Source organism: Pelmatolapia mariae, linkage group LG20 (genome assembly GCF_036321145.2).
Source record: "Pelmatolapia mariae isolate MD_Pm_ZW linkage group LG20, Pm_UMD_F_2, whole genome shotgun sequence".
NCBI lineage: Eukaryota > Metazoa > Chordata > Actinopteri > Cichliformes > Cichlidae > Pelmatolapia > Pelmatolapia mariae.
The window spans coordinates 26,548,197-26,565,800 of record NC_086244.1 but is presented as its reverse complement, the minus strand read 5'-3'; positions in this window follow the sequence as shown (position 1 = coordinate 26,565,800).

Here is a 17,604-nt window from a genome sequence, read left to right as displayed (position 1 = left end):
TACCTACTTCTAAACACACACATACACACGCTTTCACACTGCACAGCTATGTGGGAGGTCAAAGGAGGCACAATTGATAAAGTCATACAATGTATAGCACTGTGAAACTCCTAAAAAGATCAAAGTAGTGTTGCTGGTGGAGCTGAGGTGTAACCTCAAACCATGTCTGTTAACAAGGAGTTCATTTCCGAGAAGGATAAATGTCTGTAGTGGAGGGGGTTGTTTAAACTGTGTAGCCATAAGGAAAAGAGTCTGCATGGTACATGAAACCTCTGTGAAACTCAATCTTACATGGCATCCTGGTTCATGGATCAAACCACACCTTGACTCTGATCAGAGATTGTATGTGATGAGTGAGATCTTCTTTGTCAGACAGGAGCGAATACAAGGGAGCTTTGGATAAATACAAGATAAAACGGGATGTGTGTCTGTGTGTTAGCCTGCTGGCCGTATTCTCTGTAAGACGCAACTTGGAAATCGTATAATCAAAACAGAAATGGTTTTACCGAATGTGTGAGTAAGGGTGAAGCAGAGGGAAATCACAGTCTCAAGAAAGGATTGGTCTGAATGATGGAGATAAAACAAAGGAAATGGAGAATTTATCTTAAAAGTAAACCCAGTTTTGGGTGCTGTGAATGAATCTCTTCCGTCTCATGAATAAAGTCTCCCATTCTATGAGAAGCTACGTGAGGTAGGGAAGGCAACGCCACTGCTTTCTATTGTTGTACAGGGCAACACCCAGGGGTTTCGGCTTGAATGGACCCAGACCTTGGCTAGAAGGGCATCAAGTTTAAATTTGAAAATTCAAAATGTACTGTAACACACGCCCAAACATCAAAGATAACAAAGCATGAACTACAAATGTTACTGACCATGAACCCAGTTAAGATGGCCACACACACACTGTAATATCACTAATATAGAGCACCATGCAGGTATAACAATACACTGTACAAGAACTATTATGCCAGTGTAATACCAGAGACAGGTGATCAAAATATTGTAATTATTAATGCTAAAGTTTCACTTATTTTTGAATGCTCAGTCCCAGATATTAAAGAGTTGCAGTTCTATAAAAAAAAAATTATCTAATTTGCTTTTGCTAACACTTACAGAATTGAAAAATGCTTTCTTGGGAGATGGTAGATTTCAACCGCTGAGTTCCATAAAGCAGTCAGATATTTTGAAGGTCTTTAATTTGACACTCCTTTCAGCAGGGCAACACAACAATCACAAAACAACTTTTTCAGGTTTGGAAAAAGGTCAGAGTTAGGGTTAAACACGTACTTGGGGGTCAGGTGAGCTTCTAATTGCTTACAATAATTAACTTATCTATTTATAACTATTACTGCACGATGCAACCAAGCTATAAAGCTGCACACTTTGCTCTTGTAAATTTCATCACCACAGTGCATCAGACACATTACATGCAGTCATCTGAGTAATTCTTAAAATAAAACTAATCACTTTTGGAGTTTTAATGTTATGTACATGAAATCATTTTCATATGTCATGTCACCTCAGCCCAGGGGGTGTTAGGTAATCCCACATACGGCGACAAAGCTGGATCCAGGTCAAGTGATTTAATTCTGAGAAATCTTTCATTCTTATTACTGTGGTTCATTCTCATTTTTTAAATGAAAACATTAGCTAATTTGAGCTAAAACTTCCCCATGTTGTTGTTATTCCACGAAAGAGAATTCACTGCTAACAATGCAAGGGGAGTCAGACAGGGTGTAGGTGAAAGGTCCAAGGATGTGTTGCAGATGCAAAGCGCTGCATGGGCAAAGTGTGATGTATTCTTGCCTTTATAACTGAATGAAATAAACAGACATGCATGTGAGGAGTTGTTTTTGTTCCTGTGTCATTTTCCTAGAATTTCTGTCTCTGGTGGAGAGGCGATCCAGTGATATTAGGGACTTCCTTTAAATGCCAGGAATGTGGGCTATTGTGTTGATTAGCTCCAGAGGATTTATAAACATGCCAGCAGAGTGATGTGTCTCCAGACTGTTTAAACAAGATATTAGTCAGCTGTTAAAGGAAAAATGCATTGAATAGAAAAGGATATTGAATGCAAACCCCAAACTACAGACGGGGTTCTTCAGGAATGGTAACGATGAAAATGTGAATAACCGAGGGGCACAGTAAGCTACAAAGTTGAGTCCTTTACACAGTTAGAGCCACAAATTATTGGACAAAGACAGAATTTCTATCCACCATAGTGGCTCAAACCATAATTAGACTCTCAGCTTTATTTCAAGGGGTATAACACAATAACAGTACTACTACTACTGCTACTACTAATAATAATAATAATAATAAATTGTTTGGGAATTGCAGCCATCTTTACACGCTGTCCCCTGCTTTCAGAGGGTGAAAATGATTGGAAAAACTAACACAATTTTAAATATAATGATTGTTTTTAATAGTTGGATGAAAATCATTTGTAGTCAGTGACTGCCTGAAGTGTTGAACCCATGAACATTACCAAATGCTGCCTTTCCTCCTTTGAGATGATCTGCTAGGCCTTTACTGCAGCACTCTCAATTGCTTTTGCAGTGCAGTTTTGTGTTTAATAAGTGAAAGCAGGCTCTGTTGGCTGAGATCAGGTGACTTGCTTGGCCGTTTCTTTGACTGGAGAAACTGTCAGTCATACACGGCTCTATTATAACATTATCTCCACCATACTCACACTATATATTTTGGTTACACAGTAATGTAATCGATTATTATAGTAAATTCATTAATCATATTGCATTTACAATTATGTTACTTACATTACAAAAGTTATTCAATTACCTGCAGAGTGTACAATGAAATGCAGAAAACACCAGCATCCAATTCTTTTATAAGCACATCTCAGTGCAGTCCTTGGTATTTTTTGGTTTCTGTCACTTCTGCAGCTGTTCCATGACATTAAGTGTCTCCCCTAAATGACTTCCCCTGTGTTTTATGAGCGTCTCTTTTATTTCAACTTCTGTTGTGTTTTGTGTGCATGCTGGTATTCTCTTAGGTTGCGGTGCATCTGACCTCTCAGGGACACCGTAAGAATTGGTGGATTGAAAGAAAAAAAACAACATCAAGCATGCCCTTTTTCTTCCTTTGTAGTTTCTATAATCAGCTCATTTCAGTTTGTGCATAGAGAGGAGGAAAGCGGTTGATATCTGCAAATTTTGAGGATTAAAATGCACAATATTTTTATTTTTAATGCATAAAAGGACAAGAGCAGTTTTGTAAAGTGCAAACTGCTTCCAGGATAGAAACACCCGCAACACATGCTGCATTCAGTAAAGCCGCTACTGCCAACACAACATCAAAGATAACAACAATGACACAACAACTTTGCAAATATCTGCACACACAGCATGCTAACAAAGGAAAACAGACCAGTCTTAAAAATTTGCATATACTGACCCCATCCTAGCAGCCAGTCTGATCTTCAACATGTAACAAAATCAAGCGATGAACAGTTAGACTTGCAGCACTGTAGCCTCCATTTCTACCTGTATATGTTTCTGCAGTATAGAATGACTATGCTGATTGCTGTGAAGTCTCATTAGGCTAATTTTCAACATTGCTCTGAGTTGTCAACTTTGTGTTCAAACTTAAGAAAAAAAAAAAGACAAAGAACTTTTGAAAAATTGTATGTATGCCCTCATTAGGACAGGGATTTGTGTCAGTGTGTGGGGCTATAGCCTGTGTTTTACACTATTCATTGGTAATTATGTGCTAATACGCTTCAGGCCATTTTAGGGAGTAATGCAAAAGTAATACAACAAGTAGCATGCTTCATGTCATGAGCTGTTTCTCTCCTTTTCCATAGTTTTCTCTTCCCATCATTTTCATATAAGGTAATCTTGCTTTCATATGTCTGCAGATGTGTTTTCAGAACTGTGCTGGCTCTTTTAGACGTTTTCTGACCAACTCTAATCTTGTTTTCTTGTACTTGATTATAACCAGTGGTTTGCACCGTGTTGTAAACATTCGTGAAGGTGTGTCTCGATTGTAGAACTTGACAATGATACACGTACTTCAGTAATCACATTACAATTATGAGTTAAAAAAGGTTCTTCAGTTATCTTCATCGAAAGGCAGATAGAAAGAGAAAAAAGTCAAATATGCTTTTTCTTACTGCACCTTTTCACTACAGTCAGCTGATAATAGTTCGTATTCAAAGAAAGGAACCATTACTGTTATATTTATTGCGAGAAAGGACAAGAGCATAATAGTAAAGTGCAAATTGCGTCTAAGACAGAAACAATGCAACTAAGCATCTGCAATCCTAACACAAAGCTAACAAAGAACCCAGGCCAATGTTGTAGTTGAGTGTATGCTGAGCCCTGCAGCTGGAGCCTGATCTTAGGTACAGGTAACAGAAGCAGTGTTGAGCAGTCAGGCGTGCAGCATTGTAGCCTCCATTTCTACAGTACAATCAGAATGACAATCACCTCAAAGTCTATTTGAGCTGGTTTCAGCTTTACGTTTTGTGTTGTCGGTGTTGTGTTCATATTAAAACACGTACAGAAAGCTCTTATGTGTCTCCTCATTAGAACAGGCATTTATGTAAGTGTGGGACTATTATTATTATTGCTAACTGGTAATTATGTGACAGTGCAGTTCAGTTGATGTTAAAGAGTAATGCAAAAATAACATAACTAGTAATGTAACAAACTACTTTGTCCAGAGAGTAATAAATGTACTGCATTATATTTAAGAAAAGTAATGAGTAATGTGTAATACATTACTAACTTGAGTAAAACTGACTACAACATCGGAGTAAACCTGCTGACACAAAACCAAAAACTATGGGTCCTAACAAGCTTTTTTTACAGCCTTATTTTTTTTTCTTTTTTCTTTTTCACTGTTGTTGGTGTTTTTGAAGTGCAGAATTTTCCTGGAAGAAAAACAGTTAGTTATCTTGTCTAAAAAAAACCCTCTACAGTTTGGTGAGGCTTGAAAAAACATCCAATCCGATGGCAGCTGAAGTTTTGTTTGGCAACGCACCTCATGATCCCACTTTCCTTGTTGCAATAGCATTAATCACATTATAAAAATACCTCATCCAGCCTGTCTCCTTCATGCTGAGTGTGTGTCCTGATCTTACGGGGTCTTTCAATTATTCTCTTCCAGGGAGAGTCTCCAGTTACTTTGTGGCCTATGGTTCCTGCTATTGTTCTTTATCTACTTTATGGGACGCTTGTCCCGACCCCCCATGGCATGTTCCTTTGGAAGTGACCTTGTCTATGAGGCTGACTGCTGGAAGCCAAGCCTCTCCTTGTGTCTCCCTACCTCTCCCAACCCTTTCCGTTTGCTGCTCGTCTCCATCCATTAGTGCCTCTCCTTGTCCTGTCCAAGTATTGTCTGACTTCAGAAATCATCTCCCTTCCAAGGCATAAGATTGAGTCATGAATTTATTGTAATTTGTCACTTACATGTCAGAAAGCTCCTGCAGGGGTTAAATGCCAAACAAAAACTAGGATTTTGTCAGACAACCACTTGATTTGCTTCTATTTTTTTTATCGAAGCTTGTTTTTAGAAAATACATTAATGAAAGCAAAAATTGCTTATTTTTTTTAGCTTTTGTTTTTCTTCTAATAATTTTTCCATTCTTAAATACACCTGTAATCATCATCATCTCTGTCCCCAGGCAACACACTATAATTTAATTAGTGTCAGAGATGTGTAGTGAATTCTACTCGCATGTCCCAGATCTCTTTGTCTCACTTGGGAAAGGCATGTCATGCATAAAGGTTTTCAGTTATTAGTTCAGTACTTTTAAAGCAGCGTTCACCTTTGCGTGAGTCGGGAAGATTTCGGAGTGGGTTGCTTTTCCTGTTCATTTGTGATGAACGTCCCTTGACCCCCACCACACCTACACAAGTCATGTCCATTCATCAAACATCTGGGCCATGCATCTCCTGGGCGGTAAGGGAGTACCCGCCTATATCAAAAGTCCCCCTAACGAGCGAGCACTCAAAAAGCATCCTCCGAGATTAGATTTTATGCTCTTGTTAGGTAACAATAAAGATAATTAAGCACATATTCATACTACAGTTCCCATATGATTAAGGCAACAATGGATTTATTGAGTACAGCAAATGTTTGGTCCGCTGGTGGTGAAGGAAGTAAACTTTTACTGCTCTTACATTTGGGAAACCAAATGGTTAACGCTTTGCCTAGGCATGCCGCCTGTCATCTGAAAAGAACAAAAGGTGAGACCTGGATTCCCATCTGACCTTCCTTGCTGTGTCATGTCATGCTGGCTGTGTCGCCTTTCAGGATGTGCTGTCACACACATGCACAAACACTCACTTTTGTTCAGTCTCATCTGGAGGATTTCTGTCTGACAGATGAAGTGCACTGCTTTTCCTGTTCACATTTACTCTGCCATGATGATTTTTGATGATTTGGCCACTTAGAATAACTGTTTGATTGAAGTCATGAAGGAGAGTTGTTTTGACCGGGGCTACTGAGGCTCTGGGTTGACTGGAGAGCCTGGGTTTTGGGATGTGTCACTTCCTAGCCTATGCCAAAGCATTGTCCGGCTCAAGTACACATTGGCGACACAGCCTTGAACCACATTGTAAGAGCTTTGACTGCATTGTCTGTTTCACCTCAACACTTCTGTCAACACTGGATTCACTTTCAGCTTTAGAGCACTAAGAGCATTCCACACAACAGGGAAACAACATTTCTCTGCATTGTCATTTGTGGCGTGTGCACACTTGAGAGTAATAATCACTCCCACAGGCATTGAACAAAAAATGGTGGGCTAGAAAAGAGAAGAAAGAAAGATGGGGGATGTTTCTGTGCAGCATATGGGGGAAAATAGCTTATGTTTTCTATGTATTGTAAAAGATTCCTGTAGCCATCAAAGTTTCCCTTTTTGCATTTTTGTCATCATAAATAAGAAGTATGCATGACTCAACTATGTTGTATGATATTTAATTTTTAATAAGCCTTATAAATAAAACTTTAAACATTAAGCATTAAGCTATTGTAGGGACTGGGGAGTTTCATTTTCATCTGTACAGGAAAGATCTGTACTAAATATTCTGACTGCAACCTGAGATCTTGCGTCCATCCTCTGTAGTGACTCCTGTACTTTATCTTGTGCGTGAGACTCTGAGTGGTCCTTGAGAATCACTAGTGCAGCCAGGCTTACCTCACACAGAGTTCGTGATGGTTATGTTGACTCAACAGCTTAGTTGTGTGCACCAACACAGTGATCTTTACAGGCTGCTATCTCCATATTAAAGAGACATATTGAACACATTATGACCTGTAGTGGCATCTAGTCATGTTAGTTTTGAGATTTGCCTTAGATTTCTACTAAAACTTTACGTAAAATGTATCTTTCCAAAAATGTATCCTTGCTAAGTAAAAGATCCTCTATTACTCCCTGACTCTCAGACTTTGGATTTCTCTACATCGTGAGGTGGTGTGCTCAAGGATGTGGATCAAAGAGCTATATTTCATAAAAGGCTCGGAGTGCAGTGTCTTTGTCACATTTTTAAAATCATTAACAGTAAAAGTGTCAGAAAGTAGCGGAACAGTATATTAAAAATATATATGATATGATTCCCAAACTGTCTGGTTAAGTTTGGGACTTATTCTAAAACAGTAATACTGGCATAGTGTCACATCCAAGCTGAATGTCACTGTTAGTTCACTACAGTACAATAGTAAGTTAAATGTGCGGATTTCACGCACGTGAAACAAAGCATTGTTTTCTCCATTGCATCACTTGTGTGCACTTTCATTTACAGATTCCAGTCTGCTTTAATACTATTCATTAACACTGGATTTCCTGACTTGATGTTGTCAGCTTGAGGGATTGCACGGCAGCTCTAGCACCAGACACTCTCTCCTGCACGTACCAGGCTGAAATAAGCAGGGTGGAGAGGGCAGACAGATGCAGGGGCTGAACTGTACCGGCTGCCACTGCCAAACCACCTTCCTGCCACACAGGGACATCACTCATGAAATCACATTTGAAGCTAGACAACAATAGTAAAACCAGAAAACTGTTTTAGCTTCTTTCTTTTTTTTAAATTAGTCTACTTATTGTTAGATGTCAAAACCATTAAGACAATAAATAAATAAAAATGCAGTGAAAGAAGCAGTGGGCTTCTTTGATGTTCAAAGACCTGTAACCCTTCATTATGTTAAGCCTTCAGAGTGTTATTTATATATAATGCTTATCAATGCAAAGTAGTGGGCTGTAAGCGTTTTACATTGTGAAATATAAGTGCGGGGCAGATTTTGTAGTGTGCGCAGTGAGTGAGCTAGGAAGCATCATATGCGCGATACAGCCGGGGGAAAGGGAGAAAGGGCATACCATCAGTGATGTACAAGGCTGAGAAAATATCTTTAACAACAGCTCATCTCTGAAAACACATTGGTGTTGAATGGTTTTTGTTTTGCACATTCCTGTGAGGTGCACACCTACACAGTCATCAACTGAGTTCTGGTGCATTTTCACCCTGGTTGTAGGCCAGTGAGGTCTGCTTCAGCGCTCTCCTTGTTTCTTCCTTTTCCCCTTGTGCCACTGCCTTTCTTTTCCATTTCTTTTCCAACTTCTCCTTATTTTTCCTCTGCCTCTTCTTACTTCTCCATCACCTTTACCTTGCTCCCAACTTTACTTTCACCATCAAAGGACACCCGTGGCTCCAGCTGGGTGGCTGCTAGCTTCTCATTTCCTCTCATGCTCTCCAACCATTCAGCAGTGGCGCGCTCCATCAGGGCTGAGCAGACCCCAGGGAGTCCACCAGAAGCCTCCACTAGGCGCTCACCGCCACTTCCTGCTCATTTAAGTGAGCCCTCAGAATGGAGCACTATTGTCCTGGCTGTTATCTGATGGCTCCACTCAACAGAGAGACAAAGCCAAGGGCCTGCCCCCCTCCACCTCGCAGGCTGCGCTGAGTTTTTTTTTTTTTTAAACATATCAATAGCTCAAGAAAGGAGTTCGGCAAACACTGTTAAATGCATAAAGGCACGAGTAACACAATGACAGTGAAAAATCACAATTATGATGTTCACAGATTGATTATCCTGCCTATTTTAGGGAGAAAACACATAGGATTTTGTGTAAAATGTAGGGAAAAAACAGAATGCCTGAATTTAAAAAAAGATATATAATTAAAACATAGTGAAAAAAAAGCATTTCCCAAAAATTGTATTAATTAATTTTATTGGTTTATTGCTAATATACAAGTTATTAACACATTTTATAAAAGTTGAGGGAGAGGCAAATAAAACTGAGACAGTTATGTAATACAGATGGAACAACTCACGAGTAATTAGGTTTTCTTTGCACTTAAAGTCACTTTAACAAGCAGTTTCTCTTTAAGCAGAAATCAAAAACAAATCTAAACCACAATCATGGAACAACCTCAAAACATTGCTGATTAAAGTCACCCCAAATGTGAACACTGGAAAGGAGTGCTTTGATAATTCATTTTCTGCTGAGCAGTTCTATACTGAATGAACATGATGAAAATTTCACCAGCATTTTGTTACTTTTTCAATCACAAAATACACATTACCAGGATTTATCGTATGTGCAAATTTCTCTAAGAAATTTAGGATGCACTTTTAAAACTTAGAAAAAAAGAAATAAGAGAGAACTTCAAAAAGGGAAAGAATTTCAGGAAGCAAAACAGTACTCATTTGATCACAGAAATTGTAGAATTTTTTTGTAAAATGCTCTCACAGTACAGTAGGGCCGATGCAAGTTGGCAGTGTCCTCTTGTGGAGAGATGGGGTAAAGCAAATCCAGTGTTTTCCTCCTTTAACCAGAACGTTTTCCCTCTCATTTGGAAGTTTTTTGTGCCATTTTCTTTTTCTGTTTGAGAGTCTCCCCCCCAACACACACACACACACACACACACACACACACACACACATACACAGACAGAGGTAAGGGGGTTTCCTATAGAGACACCATTGTTTGTGCTGCATCAAAGGGAGATTTGTTAAAGGAGCTTTGGTGTGCTGCGATATCACCCACATCAGTCAGGACTACCTGTGCAGGTGCTTGCAACCCTGGGGGTGAGCAGGGGGGCTGGGGCGTGGGGGGCTTAGAGCAAAGCTGGTCTCACTGTCTGCTCCAATTTCACAGACTTCTGACATGACAGGAAAGCCTGTAATAGCAGAAGGTAAAGAATCAAGAGTGCAGAAGAGTCAGGTTTAAGCCAAGTTAAAGCAACTATTGCATGAATCACTCTTTTGCTTCAAATCTATACCCGGAAGTGTAAATATTTGCCCCACAGAGATGTGCTTCTTGCCCTGTTATTTATATTTGCTCCTCAACAGCTCTCCCTAGTGGGGCAAAGATAAACTGTATATTACCTTAACACGTGTGCTCGTTTATTCCTTATAATGTGGAACTGAGAAAACTCCGTTACTGTATTATTAAGAGTGATAGTGTACGAAACACAGGCCTGCCTGTGTGTACAGGATGTAAGCACGAGCAGGCTGAGTAGAAATTTCCCTTAAATATAAAACAGCTGCTGTTGCAGTTGAACAATTAGTGTTAGTGGTGCTATGATTAAAGTCACCATCTCAGCCTGATTACCTCATCTAACCTTTGTAGCTCTTATTTTTATTACATATTCCTGTATAGTATGCATTCTACACTGTATATTACTTACATTAAAAAAATGGACATTTAACAGGCTGGAGAAAGACTTAAAAATAAAGTGTTAGATTAATTGAGCCAGAGGAGCGAATCCACTTTTTAACCAGTGGTAATCTCACTTATCATGAGGCTGTTTTACCTGCGAAATGAAGCCAGACACAAGACATTAAAGTCATAATGTACAACTAAATACACCAAATGAGAAAAGGAACACTCCTTCAAACAACTGAAGAACACTCTTAACTAAAACTCATTCATCCATCCAGATTTTCCTCTACTTTTTCCTCTCTTCTTTTTTTGAAGATCAAGCAATGGCAAAAAGTTGAATAATTCCGCCTCTTTGATCTGCACACACAAGTGAGAGTTCATTTCCATTTTTGATTTTTTTTCCCCCTTCCTTTCTGTAAGAGTGCCAGCATCAAGATTTACCTTGGTGTGCAAATGTGCTGGAATAGGTTAAAAGGAAATCTCGCTGCTCTCTCAAAGCACAAGTGCAGATGTTATGAAGTTAATTAAAAATTTAGCAATTCGTTTCTCCCGTCCCAATTTAGGCTGCATCAAATAGAAGAAAACAGGAGGAAAAAAATGACTTGTGAGAGGAGTCCGTGCAGTCTGTCTTTTTACATGTATAGCAACATCAGCGAGGAGGAATACTTCTGTAATGTAAAATTCAGGATGATACACCGATCCTATCCACCTTTTTCCTTCATGCAGCATGCATTATCAGGAAATATGTTACATCCTGTGTGTAGTACACGTATTTCCATTTCAACAAATAAACCCAAACACTGAATATATAGCTCTCCACTTCCATCTTCCTAATTCTTCCTTTCGCTTTCTCTAAATTCATAATTCTGGACTGAAGATGGGAAATTAGTCCAGCCTGCTCATCTTCTGTTTTTTCAGACACTTTACCTCGTTTAGAAGACAACAGTGATGAACACATTTTTAAGCCTCCCCCAGCCACCAATCTTCCCGACAACTAACCCAGCTTTCCATGTTTTCTAAAATTGCATCAGTGTGTTGACATAGGCCTGGTATCTTCTACCAACTTTTCCATCCCCTCCCAAATAATAGTGCCATCCACAGAAAGGATGTCAAGTCTCAAGATGCTGCCCACCCCTCTCCACTCCCCCTGTGTGGATGATGCTCCAGGAGGGAGGCGGGCGTAGTTTCTGCACAGGTGCTGCAGCTGCATTCGTACATAATTCCTTTCTGCGCGAGCACGGCTCGGTGTTAGCCTCTATGTGCTGCTTCCCCCCAGTGGGACCCCCTCCTCCACTGAGTGATATTACAAGCGGCAGCCGCGCGCCTCTGATCTACATGCGCTGGGCTCTCTCCTGGTCCTGGGTGAATAGCGCTTGACTTGTTCAATTTGTTTAGAAGCCGCGTTCGACGCTTTGAAGCCACACATTTTAGCATAAATCATAACCTGTCTCCTTGCTAACAACTGCTTTGAAATGCAACATCTGCTTTTGAATCCCCAGCTTTACAATTAGTTAAGCAACATCAATAGATTGACTCCCTATAATTTTTCTTGATAATGAACTCATGAATGAACGTGGGGGGGGATTAGTGCTGGGCCCATTTGATTTTTCAAGGCCACGGTCCTGAGCTGGATCAGCCTTCATCAGCCTCACTTTGCTGGGATGCCGTTAACTTCCTGAAGTTCTCAGGATGTTCTGACTACAATCAGACACACCTGTTAAATTGGGTTACCCTCCGTGGTAACCTACTTAGGAAGTGTCATGGTTGTGGGGCATGTTACCGGGCCATGTTGTTTACTCTTTCATCACACTCTTCAGGATCCCTGTTTGTTGGTTTGTTTTGCAAAGCACAGCCTTCTGTTCAGCTGTGGGAAAAGAGCGGAATCAAACACCCGGAGAGCGCCCTGACGTTGACATTGATAAGCTTGGCTTGTCACTTTCCATTTATCTGAATGACACTGATACTCAGGTTGGATCTCTGGAGGAAGTTGTGCATACACAGAACCCAGGTGCATATGCTGCAAGTGCTGCAAAAGGGAAAAATTATACCCCTTCTAAGTTTGCTTAATCAAATGTATCTAAAGTTATTGCAGTGAATAAAAGAAAATGCACATTATATTGGCAGGAGCTGTAGCTGTTCACTGCACTGTACTAAAGTTAAAACGGATCCATCAGTTGGAAACCTCTCATCAGGTGCATTAAGAATTCCTTTTGCAGGTTGAAGAGGAAAATAACAATCCCAAAGATTTTATTTTCAAAGGCAAGCATTTGATCAGTAGTCATCAATTAAACTTACTGAGGTGCAAATTACACCACAAGGATTAGATGAAAGAGCCTCTGTGTCATTTTCTCCCCTCCTCCTCAAAGCTTGGCTTGATTAGCAGTACACACAAACAGCAGGCTGATCCCTGGCATGGTGGTGACAGGGTGACACTTCCCCTCACATTACGCAGGCTGAGCTGACGGAGGGGCTTAACAGATAGTGGCATCACAGGCGTACATTTACAAATATATCTACTGCTCGGGCTGTGCAGCACTCCTCTGCACATGTAGCCCTTGTATCTCTGCTCCTGCTTTGCATTTCTGATTTCAGCTGGAGCTTTGCCATAAGATCCAGTTACCATACTGATCTCAGTCCTTCTTCCCAGATGGCATGTTTGGGCTTCCTGGGTAATATTTAAGAGACAACATGCATATATTTCTAGGTTTTGTTTCTTACTGCTACTACGGGCCTTTGCTAATGCTAATACAGGCCTTCTGTTATATCAATATTCCAAGTAGTCATTTTCTCCAGTATATACTCATGATAGACAATATTAATAAAAACACAGACTTTTACTAACTCTTATACTTTAATTCCTGCTTCCTTTGGGAGTGAGCAGCACTAGTTTATATCAGATCGGCTAATATTACCATGACAGGTGCTCGTGTCTCCCACAGCCACTGAACAAAGCTATAAGATCAATTGGCAGAGGTCCCTGCATGCTACAATACCCACATTAACTTGATGGCTGTAAACTGTATTGTCAAGTGTTAAAGGTAATTGTTTACCTGTGTCGTCTTTGTCTAAGTGGGTTTGCATAGGCTCTGTGATTGATAATCCCATTGTTTCTTTCTCCTTTTGTCTCTGTGTTTGCTTTTTTATTATTCATTTTGTGTCACATTGCACAGACAGGCAATTGTAGGGAATTCATCTTTTTAGGGAATTTACACAGCAAACCCTATGAATAAACAATTCATTTTTTTCCCAGTAAATTAGTAATCATTAATTTTAAATGCTGTGCTGGGGAAAATAAATTAACATAAAGTTATCACGCTCAAAGGTGCAACAATGGATACTTTAAACGCAGAGAGGACGCCACACGATGTGCAGCACCTTCTATATAAACTCTTTCAATCATAATGACAAATTCACTGGTCATGAACAAATATACAGTATATATCTGATGTAACCTCATGAAATACAACTGAAGACATCCAGATAAATAAACAGATCATTGGCAAATTATCATAAAAACCTGAACTCTTCACCTCAACATCGAGGGGACCCGGCTCTGTTACGGTGCAGGAGTGTGACATCTCGACCCATGTTTGCAACTGTGTGTTAAATGTGCCACAAAATAAATAAATTAAGTAAATATATACATGCATAATAACAAAGTGCATGAAAAAATAAAAATGCTGTTTGAGGAAATATCTTTTAGAGAAACTTTCAACAGAGTTCAAAAGGCTGAGAGAATCAGTGCCACCATGAACCGAAGCTGTTCCCCAACACCTTACATAAGACACCGTGTTTTGTTTCAATAATAATATGCCTATGTTACATAATAATTTAATAATACATAATAAAAATTTAAACTTTAGAGGTGCAGGTAAGTGTATTTTGTCCTCTTTGAACAGACCTTGCTGTTTCCAGCCTACGAGCTAACCAGCTACTGCCTTTAGCTTCACATTTACCACAAAGATATGAAGCAGTGGCTGTTGATCTTTTCATCTTATTCTCATCACAAAGAGCATAACCTGTGTACATTTGTCACTTTGTTTGTCTTTTTAAGGTAAAAAACAACAAAAAACAATATATAAATATATATATATATATATTTTAACCTTAAGTAGCAGCGTCACTTATGTTTTGAATGACTACATGTCTCGTCATGCAACTTTGTCACAACTCTCTTTTTCAGATCAAACGCAATATTTTATAGGCCAAAACCTTCAAAGCATATCATATCCTGTCGAGATGATGAAATGATCATGAAGCACCATGAAAGTGACATTTGGCAGATGGACTGCATTCATCTTTATCACTGCAGAGTTCCTGTACTACTTTCCTTTGATAAAACATGAAACACCTCCTCTGCTCAGATTTTCAGACTGTGACAAGTGTTTTAGTTTCAGTACTCAGGACTCTGCTCTTACACACACAAACACACACACAGATAGATAGATAGATAGATAGATAGATAGATAGATAGATAGATAGATAGATAGATAGATAGATAGATAGATAGATAGATAGATAGATAGATAGATAGATAGATAGATAGATAGATAGATAGATAGATAGATAGATAGATAGATAGATAGATAGATATTGGGGTAGAGTTGTTGCATGATTAACCTTCAATAATTACATTAGTGTAATTTATCTAACCTGGCTATGAAGGTGAAGAAAGCAGTAATTTCTTCTCAATCCATTTCTTTTACTGTATATGTACTTCACAAACCCCCCTCCATCTTCCCTGGATCTCTCTCTCTCTCCCCCCTTTCGTCTTTCGTCTCTGGGAGTATGGGTGCATGTCAAGTGATTGTTGAATTGAAATATTGATGTGGAGTATCAAAGCGTGGCGTAGCACTCCTGTGTTTCCAGAACTAACCACGAAGCGCTTTGATCAGATACTCCTGTGATCTGACTTCTGAAGTTGTTAAGAGTGCTGGAAAACAAAATGCAAACAAACTTCAAGTGCTCTTGGTATTGATAAAAGTTTTCTTTGACAAGTGGAGATGCGTGCTGTCTGCCTGTGTCTGCCCAAGACTGGAGATTTTGGGGTTTCTGTACATGCTAATGGACATGAGATGAGGGAATTATTATAGTTCTCTGCTTTTCACACACGGAGCAATGTAAACTGTGGTGCAGGGGTGGGAATCACCTCAGAATCCCGCTGTGATATCAAGGCTCCCGAGTACCAATTCTAAGTCTGGGAATTATGTTTTAATCCAATTCTGATTAAGCTTGTTAGAATTTATCATTTATTCCATTAGCAAACTAAAAAGCTAAATGAAGACACTTGTGAGTATAGCTCTTTAAGATAAATCTCTTCATGCAATCAAACCTACTGTGCTTACAGGGGAAAATGAATAAATAAATAATGTGGATGTGTTTCCACACCAAAACATCATATTTATTAAATAACTAAATATGATAAGAAAAAGAAAATGAAACACTTTCATCAGTTTTTTTCCCATCATGCTCTAAAAAAAGGAATTTGAAAGCTAGAGAAAGATATTAAAATCTTTAAGGTTTAAGACCAGTTCCAATTACTGACTGTGCCAGTTGGAAAGAATCTAAAGTTTTTGGGCTCCACGGTATTCAACGCTTAGGTGTAGAAATGGTCTGGCTGTAGTAGAAATCTGACATATGGTGTCCCTGAAACTACAGAAAAGAACCTTATTAATACCTTGCAGAGTAAACATCAGTCTTTGTTCAGTATCTCCCTCTGTGCCTCCCACTCCAACATCACACACATTTCTAACTGAGTATGAAGAAGAACTGACTCCTGAATGAGGTATCAATTGATTGCACTGTAAACTCCATCTGTAAGCGCTGCTCTTCATCCTAAAGAAACTGACTGTCACGGTAATTATGACCCATCGTGTCCCGTCTTGTCTTCGTGAATGGTTAAAGAGTGAAGCACTAAAGTTAGCTGCAGGCTTCTGCATGCTGTCTGTCTTATCCATTAGGCCACATTTGTCACACGAGGGCCATTGAAGCAGGCCTGTGTTGTAAAACGGGCTTTCTGACATAGCCACCAGTACAAAGACTGCCTTCCTCTGTGGCTGCCCTTTTACAGTGCAGATGGTCAAGACAGCTGGGACAATTTAGTGATCTGAGGCTTTTAAAATGCCCCCCAGGCATGATAAACAGCTTGAATACCCACTTGCATATTCCACGCAGGCAAAGATTATGTCTGAAAACAAAACCAGCACCATTTGTGTTCTGCAATGGGCAAAAAAACTGAAAAACTCCTCCAAGACTGCAAGATTTTTAAAAATACTAAACTACCACGAGCATCCCTGTAGAGTTTAAAATCTGTTACTTTGTTTTTCTTTGACATGTTTTTTAACTGGAAATAGGTGCATGAGAACATCTGCATCATCTTGCCGGGATTTAAAGTGTCTGTGTCAGTTTTGAAGTTGCTGGTAGCCACCCAGTCAGAAGCAGCGTGCGATGTATGACGGAGCGCGCCTGATTACCAGCAATCTCACCAGCTGTTTAATGAACACAGGGACCTCTTTCTCTGGAAATTAGTTTTCCCTTGAATACTGTGGAAGCCGTATCCAGGTCTATTTAAATGAGGTAACATGGGGAAGGTAAGCACCACCACATGAGCATTGTTTTCACAGTTCAAAGTGAGGAGAGAGTACTTTGCACTTCAAAGACACTCATCTGGGAGGCAGTACAGTGGGGGTGGGGTGGCGTGGGGGAGAGGGGACAGGAAATAAGAATCAGGGTAATTAACAACTTCTGCTCTGTAATAAACCAGAGACATAGTATACCTCTGCCTCCAAGATACATTCCTATTTTCATGTCCTCCTCACTCTTTTGATTCCCTGCTCTTTTCTTTCAGCCTTTTATTTGGAGTTAGAGAGCTTTTTTTTTTACCTAGCAAGGCTGCATGTGACTACATTATATTTGTTACCTCATGCACAGGTAATTAATTATCAAGAAACAAATCCACGTTGTTTTAATTTAAC